At 37.6% G+C, this 17,253-nt stretch overlaps 1 protein-coding gene across 9 annotated transcripts in view; it reads left to right on the forward strand.

Moving 5' to 3' along the window:
• Positions 1–3,121: 3,121 nt before the first annotated feature.
• The window catches only part of LOC109861178 (neuronal calcium sensor 2), a 33,478-nt gene continuing 19,346 nt past the window's right edge, over positions 3,122–17,253 (forward strand). Inside the window, exons 1-2 of one of the 9 annotated variants that reach the window (XM_020440715.1) lie at positions 6,748–6,814; positions 9,592–10,144. The gene's annotated coding sequence lies outside the window, so the exon portion shown is untranslated. The other 8 variants (XM_020440719.1, XM_020440714.1, XM_020440717.1 and 5 more) reach the window with 8 other exon arrangements.

Raw genomic sequence — 17,253 nt, forward strand, 5'->3', positions numbered from 1 at the left:
GGTATATAATTAGATATATAATTAGAATAATTTTTTACATAATTTTTTAATTAGGTATATAATTAGGGTATATATTTTTTACATAAAAATAATTTGTAAAAATAAATTTGTAAATATAAATTGAATATAATAATACAATAGATTTATATTACATATATGAGTTGTTGTGTTAATAAAATATATATTACACTAAATAAAATATATATTATACTGAATATATATTTTTCCTTTATTTTAACCCATTTGTTTTATTTAATTCTATTAAAAAATACCGTTAGTTTGTCTTATTTTCTTGCACTGACTGCTACTTTAGTTATTTTCAGGAAATAAAACAAATCTCGTATATCACGTGGCACTTATGCAAGCACATGCGCAGAAAGAAAAACAGTACATGAGCAGGACAGAAGTATATCTTCTGTCTCTCAGATCTTGCTCACACTTCCCACTCATTGCTTGAATAGGCTATTCCCACTCCATCTCTATGAGCTCTATGGCTCTACATTGGCTGCGTTCGGGGAGCTCGCTGTAAACGCTGGAAACGCAAACGCTGCGAGATCTGTTCGGGGAGCCAATAAAGCGTTAGCGATAGTAAGCTGCATGAACAGCATTAGCGCGGTGTCATGGCGCCTTCTACGCATCTTTGGCTGTGTTCAGCAGAAATCAGCGTTTAGCGCTTTGCGACTGTTTCTTATTATTGGCATATAAAGCCTTTTGCACAATGCGAGGAAATAGTGATAGCGATAAGCATTAGACACAGAATTCCAACTCGTCGGAAATTTTATCGCTATTGCTTATTCTGTTTTCTGATCTGCATTGATACATGTGTATTTTTGTATGTTAGATTCCGCTGTTCCTACCGTTATTTATGAATATAAACTCTTTAAAATTTTTGTTATTTCTATCGCTATTCCGTCCATTGTGCAAGGGGCTTAATAAAATAGAAAATAGACAAAAATTATTATCAGCAGTAGCATTGATAGCGAGAGAGCTAATAGATTCATCTTCGTCGTCTGAAAGCGAACAAAGTAAAGTAAAACAGAAAAAAAAAATCCAAATGAAATAAACACTTTAAAATTAAAACAATAATATAATAAAAAAGTTAATTAAATTAGTTAGTTTTATTTACATGTGATGTGTATTATATAAAATAATCAGGAAAAATCTGAGAGCAAAGCATTAAATATTGAACATTTTTAACCTAGCATTTTTACCCTTTTTTGTTCGAAGAGCATCAGCCGGAGAAAGTTTTATTTTAAATATTTCTTGCGATACAGCATCTTGAAGATTTATGTCTACGTAATCGTTCATGGTAAAAACGTTCTATTTTTATAATTTTTTTACTTAACCTTAACCTTATTTGAGACCTACTATCGACAGTGTGCTCACTGTCAACGCGTTCAAAGGCGTTCATGGAGCTTGCAAACGCTAACACTATCAACACATCACCTCGGATGAAATAGCGTTTGTAGCGCGAAGTTATGACGTAAAACACCATCATTAATGACGTCACGATTGCGTTTGGTAGCGCTATCACCTACCTCCCCGAACAGCGATAGCGCCAAATAGCGCTGATAGCGAGCTCCCCGAACGCAGCCATTAAACGCAAGCAACGCAAGTATCAGATCTCGTGGAATCATATATATAATACTCTTATATTGGGTGTGTTTAGCCGAAGCTAGCGCTACGTAGCGCTACGTAGCGGCTTCATGTAGCAGTTGCAATTGCTGCGTTACTTCTGCTGGACAGTATGGCTACGCGTAGCATGTTCTAAGTAGTGGCCGCCATTTACAATAATACCNCGCGTGGACATAGCATACGTATCGACAACTCGCTCGTGGACATCGCTACGTAGTTGCCAATGTGCACCACCCATGGACATGCGCTAGCTTACGGGCCGGAATAATGGTACCCAAAAACTCTTATGGGCCTGGCCGCTCTCAGGCTTCTCTCTGATAGAAGTAACGCAGCACTTGCAACTGCTACATGAAGCCGCTACGTAGCGCTACGTAGCGCTAACTTCGGCTAAACACACCCATTGCTAGTACGGTGCCGACCTGAAGTCCACATGTTACGGTGCAGACAATATAGTAGCTTCTCTCTCCAGCTGCTTTGTGCGCATGCGGTGAACATTCAAGCACGTTTGGGCATTTCTCTTTCTCGTGTTCTTTCCAATGCTTTGTCTCGCTCGCACTCGCTTAGTAGACGCGCCTGCGCATAATGACGCTCGACTATCTATGTCCATATTTGGACTTCGTGCGTCTCTCTTTCTCGGGCCTCGTGCCTCTCATTGCGAAGATACGCGACTAGCAATATAAGAGTATTATATATATGCGTGGAATTGACCAATTGCAGAGTCAAATTAGCCATTCGACCAACGTGATTGATCAGTTCCACGAGACCTGCTACTTGAGTTTAATGGAGAACGGCCTTTGAGTTCCACTTTTGTGGAAATACGACTAAAACCAGCGGCTGAAACCGTCGTAAGAAACTACAATGGCATGGCCGCTCTCAGGCTTCTCTCTGCTATCGCTATTCCCTCGCATTGTGCAAGAGGCTAAAGAAAAACCTAACGGTGTAAAAAGTTCACCTAAAAATAACAGGTCTCTCTGGTGCTGCATTCTGTAGTGTGCTTTTAATTTCACGATGCTGTATCACCAGGCGGCAGCACAGATGATGTTTTACAGCTGCGTACGCGACACACAAGGTGGCGATGTCTGCGCGCGCACATTTGCACGGTGTCGCACCCGTGTCTGATTACGGCACGCGAAACGGGATTTCAATATGGCAGCCGTCGTCACAGCTGCACAAGTTAGTGTCGCGGAAATGTTTTGAAGTCGCTGAGAAGGCAATTGCGACGACCGGTGGACGTGCGACGCGTAGGTTAGTAAGACGATGTGTGAACGCGCCGGTTAAGTTCCGCAATCGATCAGTCAATTTGTTTCAGAAAAAACGAGTCGCTTTCCGGATCTACGAGAGAAAAGATAGTCGTCGGGTTTCCCGTAGCTGTCACGCGCGCGTTTACTGCGACATACGTTTGTCACGATCGCGAAATCAACCGTGTCAGTACGGATTAAGTACGACTTGACTGGTGTTCGGCTGGGTCTGATTAATCGGGTATGCCAAAAAAAAGAATAAAAAAATAAACGTTCGCGGCGTGGTACCTCAACCATGCTTTCGCGCCGCTCACGAGTCTCGGTTTCGTCCTTCAGAACGAACGACAATGCGCCACGCCGCATCGCTTTCTTCGCATCAAAATTTGCGTTGTTGTGTACATTCGCGATTACATACGCGCGTGGGTTCACACATTTCCTTTCTCCATCAGTTTACACACACAAACTTAACGCGGCATCTATTATCATTCCCCTATCAGATGTGTGATTGCGTTGTGTATTTTTTTTCTTCTTTGGCTGGGAGCGCGTGTCTGTGTATATTTGTGTACTTGAATGTGTGTGCACGTACGGATTTGTTTTTGAGAAAAATCGCACATCTGTTATCCCCGTCCTCCCCACATTATTCGGTTTTTCTGTCATCATGTGCGATCGACTGTGCCGTATTGTGTATGAGTATGTATGAGTATGCGTGTGCGCGGCTGGGTGTCAAGAATTTTGCTGCTGCTGCTGATGCTGATGCTGCAATGTCACACGTCCTCATCCGGTTTTGCTCTGTCTTTTATCTCGTGCGACATCCCGATGTGTCTCGAGACGCGCGACTACAACGAGACGGGACCATGCCGAAAATATTCTCAAGCATCGTTGACATCCGGGTTTGGCGACATTCGGTAAGTCCGTAACCTTGTTGCTATTTAATTTTGAGACGCGCGAACCCAAAACAAGTATCCTCGCATAATGAGAAACACTTTCGGCGAGACCTCATCGTTGTTGTTTTCGAAACGCACTTGATTGTTGCATATATAGATAATGCGTAATCTTAACTTCGTTAAACATATTTCCGGTTTAGAGAAGCGATTAAAATGCATGAAAGTCGTGTTTAAATAGATGCAGACATATTTCACTTTAGTATTTACTTGTAATTTTTGTTTTGTTTATAATTTACTGATGTTACGACGAACTTTACTGATATGACGACAATTTTAATGTCAAACTTTTAATGTCAAGTCTTACATTTTTATAAACGATAAACTTTATATTTCAAATGATTAATTTTTTTCGTAGTGTTGTATACGTGGAATTTTATTTTTATAATGTACATATCGTGTGTATAAAACTAGATTTTTTTTAAATTAAGAATATTTGTGTGTATATTAATTATATGTATATTAATATATACACAAGTTAACCTATACCATTTAATAAAGCAAGTTGGAAATATAAGATTATGTGAGGTATACAATATATTATAAAAATGTTAATGTCACTTTTTTTACAATATAAAATTTCACACTGAACATTATGTACGTTTAACGTTAGATTTCTGAAATTATTTCACAAATTTTAACATCGAAACGTCAAAGAAATAGAAATTTTTGAATTAAGAGCATTTTAAAGTTGATTCAGATCAAGATTGCGTGCCTGAAGGTTGCGTGCTTATCCGCGGTGCAACGCACAGTCTCAAGTTGCAGACAGTATCCTTTTCAATGTCGATATAAAGATTACGTGCGATAATAAAAGTGCTTCCGCTGATATTCGCGCATTATGTATGTGTACAGATAATAGCTATTGTAATGAAAATACCACGGAAGTAAGAACATTCTGTGTTACGTGACACATAAAGCGAAGGTTAATGCGAAAAAAATTTCTTTCGGAAATCTGCTGCCGCGGTTTTTTCTTACAATTATCTTACAATTATTTCTTATGATAAAAAAGATAAATTGTTATATTTAATTAATTATTTAATTTTGTTTCTTTGACTGACATCTAATTATTTAATATTACCGTATTTATATGAAGTTGTAACCTTTATGACAAAAAAGGTTGCCATATAAAAAAATCGATCGAAATAGATTATTTTTCTCCTTACGTTATAACCGCACGTATTGATTTGTTAATGTTAGATAATTGAACGATATTTTTTACATATCTTACACACTCGACTTTTACTAGATGCATATTATAAACCATTGTTTCAGATAAAAATATTTCTTTTTTTTTTTTTTTTCCATAGAATCTGAAAATATGCAGTTTTCTATGGAGATGCGTTTGACATTTTAAACTTGTTTTCTCTGAAAGAGGACGATAAGAAACATAATTTTAACATTGTCCGCGGCTTCTATGTGTGTTTATACATGTATATAAAATATAAAACTACAAAAAATTTAAAAAATGTGAAATTAAATTATTAATTAGAAGAGAACTTGAAATGGTTAAAAGTTTACTCCACATTTTGTCGACTTATATTTACTTTTATCTATTTTTGGATGTGTATCACGATTTTCGATACACACCTTGTATAGTGTATTGTTGCCGCCCTGTATATTGCGGCTGCTCCTCAGATGTTCTCCATGCATCGATCGGAAGAAAGAAGAATACGAAGCTTCTTTTGGCGTCGTCGATTTGTGTTACTGACGACTGGCCAGATTGCATCGAAGGAATTGGAATTAACTCTAAAACCAACGCGCACCGATAGACCAAATCGAATATATTTGGTTTTTCTCGTTTTCGTGTTTAGCGCGATGATTAAAATTGATTCTTTTTAAATTATTTCTCGTTTTTATTCGTTACTCGAACAACCGCGACATTTTGGAGGCTCGTCTGGAGCGATCGTTTTCGCGAGTGAGTGAGTGAGTGAAAAGAAATGGCAGAAACGACTGGAAAAATAGAAAAAAAAAAAAAAAAAAAAAAAAAAAAAGAAAGCGAACAGTTCGCCTTTCTTGGAATCTTCTCTGGAAGATGTGACGCGCTGCAAACGGGAATATTGATACGGAGTGACTTTTAAAGAGCAGCAATATCGAAGACACTGCGGCAAAGAGATAACAAGCTGCAACACTTATGCGCATACCTCTATTGACGTTCCTATCGTTTCGTTTATATGAGAAGAAAAACGTAACATATACGTTATTATATATAAGTTATAATCTATAAAGAAATTTGAGCTATTGTATAAACAATAGAAATAGAGGAGAGAGAGAGAGAGAGAGAGAGAGAGAGAGAATCCGCTTGAGAGGATAATTAAATCGGATCTGGGTCTTTGCAGAGAAGTAAAGTACGAACTAGTTTACCTTACAAGAATCGTTCTTTAAACTTTCTCGTTGATAACCGAAAGTTGGAGTAAAACATAATAAGAGCGAGGAAAAATAGCTCGGTTTTTCCGAGCCAACTCGGTATCATGTAAGAAAGGAACAAATCCTGAAATGTGAAATATCTGTAAAAACAAAAAGCAAATGTTACAGAGATGATTGTCAAAATGTTCACAGCGCATATTGTTCCGTATCTTTAAGATGTGTTTTGTAACTTTAAGTTTTTTTTAATCTTGACAATTATTTTCTGGAGTATAATTTTTGTAGTATCTTCAATTTTTTTTCTTGTAACAAAAATGCGTTTTTCATCGTGAGTGCGCGATTTTTCTTCGGGATGTCTAGTCGGCGAGCAGATCGTAATTTGCTAATAGCTGAATAACGAAAACTATAATAATAAAACTATAATAACTTTCGTGGCGGGAGAAGCCTTTTGTTTTCTCGTTGGAAAACATTGTTGCGCACCAGTGTACAATTTATATCCTCTCCAAAGCTGTTGCAACTGTCCGATTTGTTCGCACACACGTATGCGCAAGAATGGTTAACTTCAGCGGACCGCCGTCGCCATCAGCACCGGTGACGGATGCGATGAAGAACAAGACAATAGTGACAGTGAGGCCAAAGGTAGGAGCGGAAGATTCACAACTATACGGGTGCGAACGACATAGAGAAACGAAACGGAGTGTTTAGACTGCTCGAAAGAAGAGAGAGAGGAATGGAGAAAGAGCGCGAGAGGAGGAAGAGGAGGAGGAAGTGGAGGAAGAGAAGATGGAAGCTTTGGCGGGTTGAGGGAAACCGGGGGACGATTCGAAGAGGAGGAGAGGGTAGCGCAGGCCATGAGGAGCCTCGCGGCGGTGGGAGCCGGGTAGCTGGAAGGTGGCGGAGGAGGCGGCTCGTTCAGCACGCAGGATCAGACTCGGGGAGAGAGACCTCGTTCGGTCGCTCTCGGCCTCGTTCTAGCTAGTACCTCCGCCGTACTCGTATGCTAGAAAACGCTGCTGCTTTCGCTCCGGTTGGGAAAATCGCGCAAAAGGACGCCGAATTCGTCTGCCGCCGCGTCTGTTGTTTTTTTTTCTTGAATTCGCTAGAGTCTCGCGAAAACAGGCACAAACAAACGCGACGCGTCTCTCACGTTGTGCGAGTCTCTTCCGTCCAGGTTTCTCGCCACCCTGTCCTTCGACGTCTTCCTTTCAGGTAGAAAGGGCTCCGTTATATATTGTCTCTTGTCCCCCCTTCGACGCCTCTTTCCTTTTCGTTGCCTCGATATTTCCTCTTCGCCGACGACGCGTCGATTGTGTCGGTGTTGTTCAGTACACGGTCAATGAAGAGTCGGCCAAGGAGTCTTGGATGCCAGAAAGAGAGAGAGAGAGAAAGATAGACGGAAAAAAAACAACCGGGAGAGGAGAGCAAAATTGCGTACGTTCTCCTTTTATCCTCTTTGATCGAGCACGCACCCTTCTCTCGGTGACGAGTTGACGGAGAAATAGATTAAAAAAAAAAAAAAAAAAAAAAGGCACATCTCGTGTAAGAATCACGTCATACAAATTGTACATTACCTCAAAAAGGATCTCTTACACAGAGGTCAGAGTTTTAACAAAAGTGAAAGAAAGTGGGAGAAAGAGAGAAAGAGAGAAGAAAACCCATTTTGGAAATTGCACTGGCGTTTAAGCTATGACGTAGTACGCTCTAGAGTGGGTGACCCTTTTCTCCCCTACGAGGCGTGAGTGTAAGACTAATTAGCGGACAACACTAGCGTAGTAACGAGTAGGGTGAATAACAAGAAGAAGGGGAAAGCATCGTCGCACGTATCTGAAGAGAGTCAAAGACAAGCAAAATCTTGTGCGGGTATTTCGCACGAGTGTGTGTGTGTGTGTGTATACGTTGGTTATGTTTCCGGCGAGCCTTCAGGGCATACTGAAGGAAAAGAGGGATGATTAAGAACAAAGAGAAAAATCTCATCAATTTGTTCCTCTGTTCTTTCCCGCTTTTCCTCATCTCCGTGTAATTCCCGGCATTCGCGAATAGCTGTCGAGCTGGCGAAACGTTGAGCATATAGCGGACGAGCTTAAATCGCTGTCCTAAGCATTTTCAGAGCTCGACATCTCTCTTAAGTCGAGCGAGGGAATATAACCATCGTCTGCCGGTTTTTGCTTGTGCGTGGCCTTTAACGTTTTCGTCTGTTTTGGTACCGGTGACAAATTGTCAGTCACGACTTATGTATTTCGTACACGCGAAACGAACGAAAAACTAACAAATTAGAAGTGAATTAGGTCATTCGATCGGATTCGTTTTTCCGTTTGCAGTCAGTCGTTAGTTTAGACAGATTAATTTGCGAGTTGGTCGGGGTGAAAAAAAAAAATGTTCTAGCGCTTTCGGAGTTTTTGGCGATGAACGAGTATATAATTAACGGAAAACGATAAACGATTGATCAAAATGCCTTTCTTCTCGTATTTTGCGCGTAAACTCACTTTTACGACATATTTTACCGTAATTTTCGTAAATTGTTTTTATACTTTCTCTCAGAAAAAAAATATTTAATAGTTTTTAAGCGAAAAAAAGTCAGACCTGATATATTCTTAGTATCATTTTTCACTAATTTTAGTGAAACACAGATTAAATTACTTATTAATCATCAGAACGAATATTAAATGACGGATAATTAAATTCTGGAGATTGACTTTTCGCAGGAGAAGATCGAACAGGGAATTGCTCGAGCACGAAAACTTCGATGATTCGTACGGGACTTGCGACGAGCACGAAACGACGAGACGCCGAAGATCGATTTATATTGCGACGTATCTATTTATACTATGTAATGCCGAGTATACGTCAATAAACAATTTGTTTTAGCGGACTTTTACGCCTGCACGGTGTGGCATTAATTTACGTAAATACAGAGAAAGAAACCACGCGCACGCGATACACCGCGCGATATACATTTTCCTCTCCTATAAATACGTTGCTACGCAAATAAACGATTTTCTCGCGTGTTGTGTTAAATGTGCTCAAAAAAAAAAAAAAAAAAAAAAAAAAAAAAAAGAATTAAAACCATTTGATTCGCAGTGAACTTATAACGCGCAAAAATTTTCAACAGTGCTCTCTCGATTAAATTCGATCGGTACACGTACGCGAGCGAGCGTACGTAATACCGCGTGCAAATAATGCGCCGATCTCGCGCTTTAAAGCTCTCGCTTAAACTTTAAGCACAACCGGGAAAAATGGACGACTAGGGTAATGGGTTAAACGCGGCCGAGCGAACTCCTCATTTCTCTCTTTCTCCCTGCAGCTGCGGCCCTTTATCGATCGACAGCGGGCGAATACATACAAATGGGTAAACAGAGCGAACGCAGCTCGACTCGATCGCGGTATAAAATTACACACGTCTCGTGATATATTCGTAGGATCGAGAAAAAGGTGAAGATAATAATATGCGAATTGCGCGCGAGGCTTCGCAAATCAAAAAACAAGATTATCAGCTGCAGTGACTTTGCGAGAGCGTTGTTACACGCGAGGCTTTTGCTTTCCCCACGACACACGAATCCATGTGTGTCGCGTTAACTGCGGCGATCAGCTCGCGAACGTGCAATTTTTCGAAAAAGCGAAGAAACGTCTTCTCTTCTCGGCCGATCTTTTGTGTCAGTGTATCCGACACACGATCTCTGATTCTTCGTTCGCGCGATCTTTCGTCATCTTCGTTATTCAGCGTCGATGGACGCGCGAAGAAAATCGAATTTGTGAAGATCGAATCGGGAAAAGTGCGCACGAAGTACGAAGTGCAAGAAAAATCACGACTGTTTTCTCGGTAAAGTGAATGACATTTTTCTTTTTGAAGCACACGACGAGAATACAAACACGCATTACGCGCTGAAGAAACGTGACTTCCGCTGATATCGTGGAATATATATTGGTTTCTACGCGCGTAATATCCGCCAACGGTAGATACTGAAAACATCGGTAAGCAGTTTTTTTAGCTCTCATTGATACCTTGTATAAGTCGTAGATGGTTTATCTTCTTTTTATTTAGCGTGTTCTGATGTTATTTTATTTCTTAAGATTCGTAATCTTCCGGATTTAAAAAGATTTTTTTACAAGAGAAGAGAGAGAGATAGCGTGTATATTTTTCAAAAATCCCTTTCTAGATGTTTTTAACCAAGTTAAAAATTTTCCATCAGTCTCCTGTCAAAGGATTGATCAGAAATAATTGAAGCGGTATAATTTGAAAATCTAAAATCTGATGCTATAGATGACGTTGCATATATTTGTAAAAATAGTAACAGATTTTTTTGTATATTTCCGCAACATATCGGAAGTTGAACCAATTGAAAGCGTACGATTTGTCTCTTAATTCGTGCACGGATTAATAATTATTTTTTTTTCATAGAATTATTTCGCAACCCGAAACAGATAGATGTATATAATTTAATCAGTTGTTGGCTAAGATTACAAGCCTTCTTTCCCATTATTTTCAAATGATCAAACTCAAATAAAGTCATAAGGAGTGAAAATTAATTATAGGATGGAGTGATACTCCTATCTCTCTCTCTCTCTCTCTCTCTCTCTCTCTCTCTTTCAGGGAATACCGTATATAAATCATGCAGATTCGGTGTTAACTGTACGGATATAATGTTGAAGAGTAGATTAAAAAATACATTGAATTATTCGCGTCACGAAAACACGAGTCAATTTTCGTGCCGCCATGATGGGACACTCTGTATACATGTTCCATTAGGACGAAGAGCTTTGTAATTAATGTTTCCCTCAGCAAATTGAACAACCGACGAATTAAGACTTTATGCGGTCGATTCATAGTCGGTAATATGTAATGACAAATGTTACAGTATAATGAACATAATTACGGATAGATGTACATATAATTGAAATATACATCTTGTCTCAATCTTGCTGAGAAGTGAAAGATCGACATATATATTAGTCAGTCTTTTATTAGATATAAATTAATTATAACTCGTAAATCTAAATGGGATAGTTTAGATATTAGGGCGTTAAATAATGATTCAAAAATTATTTTTACTAAAACTATAACGAACACCATCTAGAAGTGCCAAAGAAGAGTATATCAATATTAATTTTTTTACTCAAAAAAACGTGTTTCCACTTTACAGTCAAAGGACGTAAAAAAAAATCAATTCTGTTTATTCAAAAAAAATTAATGTGCTTGTTAATTACTTTTTACACGACATATTTTTGATATTATGATTTTTATTATTGCATTTAAAAAAAACAAATATAGTGAACGAACATAAAAAAAGCGGGTAGAGTACACTTTTATATGTTTTACTATCAATCTTGAGTTTTAATAACGCAATTGTTTTAATTCTTAAAGAACCATTATTTTTTAACAACAATGAATCACATGACTTGACATTGGAACGATTTAATACTCATCTCTTGCCGCGCACTAACAATGTTTCTCCCATTGTTCGATCTCTCGTCACACTATTCAACCGCGAAGAAGCCATGAGGCTTCAAAGTGTCTGCATAATTCATGGTCGATCTTCATGGTAGTAACCTCTCGTCCATCATCTTCGGCTCATCAGCTGTTTTCATGTTCGTCATAGCGTACTTGCGATGCAAAGCGTGCTCGAGAAGAGCACACAGCATCAGTGAACGTAATCAGTTTCTCTGTTCTCTTTTCAGTAACACAGAACAGAGACGATTCTCTGTGCATATAAAAGTTAGAAGCTCTTAACGTTAAAACTAGGTCCTTGTTACAGTCATATTGAATTATGACACGTCAGAAGTAAGAATATATCAAAGTAAAATTTCTGCAATTCTCGTAGAAACAAAAAAAGTTGTTCCTTAAAGTTGTCATCGATTGTGCATTTTTGTAAACTTCTTTCTTTATTTTTTGCATTAACAAATGTCTAATTTACTTTACGTCATATAAGTTTTAATGAAAAAAATGAGTTTTTTTGATAAGTTATTAATTTACATGCATTTATTATAAATTTTTTATTATCAATTTTATTATTAATTTTTTTATATAGTTTATTAGTCTATCGATCATAAAAAAAAACTTTATGGCGAATGTAGCGCGTGTGCTACATGTTCTTTTTTCTAAACTCAAGCTATTGGCTACGTACGTGGGGTGGACTGTGAGTTTAATAGAAATATAAAACCAGCGTGAAACGATTATAGTTTTTTTTTTTTTTTTTTTTTTTCTAGTTTGTGATGTGCATTATGAGAATAAATGCACATTTATTGATTTTTCCAACTCTTTAAATGTAGAGAAAAACTACATTATAGAGTTTCAGACGCACGTAATGAAAGTAGCACAAGGTCTTGCAACAATAAATTCAGATTTATATATATTTTTATGTGAACTATTTCAATAAATTTAGATACAAAGTACCAGTATTTGGAACATTTTCACATACTGTGTCCAAATTCATATTGGAATAACAATTCGTATTGAAATAGTTCGTATGGAAAAAGTGCATCTGAATTTATTGTCGCAAAGTTTTCCAAATTCTCAAAATGTAGATTCAAAACGTGTAACAATCACGGGACGGATATTTTATCTTTGACAGTTTTAGAAAATCTTTTTTGAGACTGTAGGAAATAGTTGGAACTATTTCCGAGAGTGTGTCTAAACATGCATTTGGCATTAAAAACAATTGCAATCTTCAAAATCGTATATTCGCGCAATATGTGCTGTCTATAACGTGGAATTGGCAACAAATTCGAGTGTGTAACGAATTTCGGATGACGCGAATATTTTGTATACATAATGGTTCTCGATGTATCGCGGTTACACACATACATACACATTATTTTAGGGTCAAATGGCGACACACGATGAAATCTTTATGCAGACGATAACGGAGAGAGAGGAAGAGAAACTGGGAAGTACGCGCGGTTTTTATTCAATCGATGTGCGCACCCGGATCGAAGGCGATTTGAATATTTCTCTTCTTCATACCGACTTACCATCTTGAAAATATACGATACTTCTGTGAACGATTCCAATAGTCGTTTACACAACTCAGTATTCGATCACTACGAAATTCAATTTTGCGTTTCATTTAGTTCGGACGATTTTTATTGCGGTGCAGGTTTTGTTATGCGAAAACGTTGACTTTCTCGCGTATTTCCAACGACTCGCGCACATTTGATCATCATCTCAATCACTTTTTATTTCTTTACCATTCGCAAACTCAATATCATTCTATCATCCCGAATGACTGAAATAGAATGACGAAATAGAATTAAGGATCTGTATTACTTTCTTTTTTCACTTTGTTTATGAGAAATCGAAGTTTGACGCGCTTAAAACACGCGCTAAATCTTTCGAAACGTCTAGATAATTTGTGAAGCGAACTCTGAAAATTTTGATGTTTTGCTGTTTGTCACGTATCGATGTGTAATGATGTGATACAAAGCGATTAAGCGCGAGCCAAGACACTTCGATGAGAGAGACTGCATCGGCATTCTAATAACAGTTCGAAAGTGGAATCTAGCGCAACCTTGGTTCGCTAATTCGACTTGTATCTAGATGGATCTTGGCTCGTACCAGACTATCGCACTCTGTCACAGTCACCCTTGACATTCTAAACACTTAGAGTCGTTTCTAACCAGATCGCCGTCACTGGACACGATCGGGTGTATTATGACTCAACGATTTTGAATAATTCATCACACCAAACGCGAATAGGAATAAGCATGACGGAGCGCGCACAATGGTGTCGGATTATGTAAACAGATCATGTACTTTTCAATGGTGAAATTCTATATTTAAGTGACAGGATAGACAGAAATCTATACGCAGGAAAATTTGTATAAGACAATAGTGCCACATAGTGCCAGGCATCAACATTGTGTGTGTGTGTGTGTGTGTGTTGGGTCTTCTTTATGATATTTTATAAATCTTTTAATTTTATAATTTATATTATTTATATAAAAATTTTTACGAAACACAATGTTCTCTTACTTTGTTCAACATGTCTCTATATCTGTAGATATGTATATTCTATATGTCGCTTGTAATACGAATAATTGACTGAAAACATATCAAAGGAATTTTGTGTTTTTGATACAGTATATTTGTTTGTAAAGTTGGAAAGACTTTTGTAATAAGTATGATGGAAAGAGAGAGAGAGAGAGAGGGAGAGAGAAGAGGGAAGGTTAAATTGAAATATAAAGTAGTTTTCGAACGAGCCAGGTTGCTAATTTCGTTATGAATTAATTTACGAGCAGATTTTTAGCCGACCGGTAGACAGTAAACAAGTTTTATCTGTTTTTCGAGGCCCGATTTCAAAGGGATCGATGCCGGAACGAACGTCTGTAATACGACAGCAGAATTTAGCGCAACCTTGAGCTACTGATTCTAGCCCTCCTATTGTAACGTGGATCTTTCCTTTCGATTTGCGGTACACGTGCGGTCCTCGTGTATTGAACTCGCTTAATCGCGTTCGATCGCAATGGCAGATATCGCGACACGTAACCTCTTTTGTATCGTGAGTGAATAATGACGATCTATTGATCACAATGCCGTTCATCTCGAGCAATGGTTATCCACCTACTCGTCGTAATACCGTTACAAATATCTATACCTGGAGGCCGATGTGTGTTCTCGCGTAGATCTTGAGACAATGGCGGCATCAGAGAGACGTTATTTCTCGTGTTTTCACTTCAGTAAACGAACAAAATTCGCAAATTTTCGCAAATTTTTCATACAACACGTTTCTACAGGTTACTAGGGTTAAAAGAAATTAAAAATATCGATAATTACTACCGGATAAACGACCTCGTCTTTCTCCAGGTAAATGGTCTTTCTTTTTATTCCCGCTAGTGTAAAACAAAAGGTCGGCCGTAAAAGTTGACAGTTTTACGGCAGGCTTGAGGCGAGAGCTATTCACTCGTTTCCTCTGTGCCGTGACGCTCAAATAGGATCTTTAATCTGTGATACCATCTATCTCCAAAGTTTAAATCATTTTGTTAATGAAAACTTTATTACGTTTTTCATTTTATCGGCGTAAAAGTAATGTTATTAAAGATTATTAAGAATTTTTTCCTGATAAAAAACCAACCGTAAATGATAAAAAAATTCGATCGGTGATGCGTTCGTAGATGTTTTCGTGAAAATCTCTGTTAAAAAGACTCGATTAGTTTTATCTTTACTGTTTACTTGGAAATTGCAGAGAAACCGATCGCGCCGCTGCGACGGTAAATATGTACAAGTGTCACAGTGTCGCTTCGGAGTTTATTTCTCTTCGTGTTCCAGACGAATGTCAGAGAGTGTCATCATCGTCAGTGTTTCGATGTCGGGACACGTACCAATGTTAACAACGCGAATTGAATACTAAATCTATTTGCTGCAACGTTTTTGTTACATAATGTTGTTGGAAATTAACGGACGCCTGCAATGACTTCAATTACAACGCTTCTCTCAGTTTGATTGATTGTGCGCGGCAATTCATTCGCTTACTTTAGCAAAACCCTGTCACGGAATGTATATACGTTGGACTCTTTGCAAGAAACGAACGATTCAAGTGGATTTAGTTTAAAAAGATGCTTACAGAAACGCTTACTGTAAATCGAGTACTATCGACTCTAGTTAAGATCGCAATCATTTTTTTTAAGTATTTATTTAAAAAATGCTTATATTTTTATGTATTTAAGGTTTTAAAAACGTGTATCTCAAAAGCTTTTAGAAAGTTGTAACATTTTTCGATTTTTTTTCTCGTGCTTCCATATCGCTTTGCGTTTCTCTTTATTTTTTTCTGATACGAAATTTTATATTTTGCGCAAAAGAATTTGCAATTCCATGACATGGCTTAATTTCAATACTCGTGCGTTTACGTGTTGGACAATAACAGTCACGATTCGTATATTTTCCTTCTTGGAAGGCGCGCGCGTATCTGGAAAATCTTTTCATAATTCGATGAAATTATACGTTTGCTAAGATTAGCCGAATTGGAATTATTCAACCTGCGGTGTGTAAACGAAAATAAACGTCGTTATAAACGGAAATGTGTGATGCAGATAGAGAGCGGGGATTCGTGCGCGATTTCATCACTGATATCGACCTAACAATAAGCGTCGGTTCTTGACGTCTGTCGGCCTTTTCTGACATTTAATGATGATGCGCGTTATTTTTCAGGCCCATAAAACATTACACTTCTTTGGAGAAGTAAATCCACTTTATCCGCGTAATAGTGTCTGCTATATACGCACACACTTACATTTTCATCTCTCTTGTCTCTTATTCTTGTCCATTTCTCAATAAAGTCTTTTCTGGAAAAAAACCACGACCTAATAAAATAAGCCGACCGCCTTAACAATAATCGATATTTTCTTTTATTGACGGGAACTCACTTAAATTAGGAAAGTATCATATTTCATATTTATTTTGCAAAGAATCAAATTGTCGCCATATTTGGAGCGAGAAAATTTAATTTAATTAAAAACCGCATCACGTGTGATTTGCATTACGTGTTTTTATTATTCGCTGGCTTTTTTACTCCGCTCTTATGCGGCTAAAAAATTTGTTTTTGTGCTTCTAAATTGTAAAATAAATTACAAAAAAAAAAAACAAACTTGTTGGAAAATATTTACCACGCGCGCGAGGTAACTTAAATATTCAAATTCTTTAATTATGCACTAATATTAATTTTGCTGAAAAAAAGATTGCTCTTTTTTCAGAAAATGTATACATTATACGAGATGTTACAAAGTGCGCAGCAAATCTTGTCCGCTAAAACTTTGCCAGAGATAAACTTCAAAAAGCAAAAAACAAAAAAAAATACACAAAGTATTCTAGTTTTTTAATTCTCACATACGCGCGCTTTCAACACTAATGGTTTAACTTTAACCCATTCAACTCAGATTTTATAAATGTCCGTATTCGCGCGGAGCACATTATATTACGAGTTGAGTAGATATTTAAAAATAGTAATATTAAAAATTGAGAAACGCTATTATATAATTTTACTAATCATTTTGTTTTAATTGTTATTTAACCAATTATTCACATTTCGTGATCTTTTACGATAAAAAAAACATTTTTAAGGGAATGTGAGTCACGAGTTCAAGTGTGACAA

This window comes from Pseudomyrmex gracilis, unplaced genomic scaffold (assembly GCF_002006095.1).
Source record: "Pseudomyrmex gracilis isolate BER0280 unplaced genomic scaffold, ASM200609v1 scaffold_615, whole genome shotgun sequence".
Lineage (NCBI taxonomy): Eukaryota > Metazoa > Arthropoda > Insecta > Hymenoptera > Formicidae > Pseudomyrmex > Pseudomyrmex gracilis.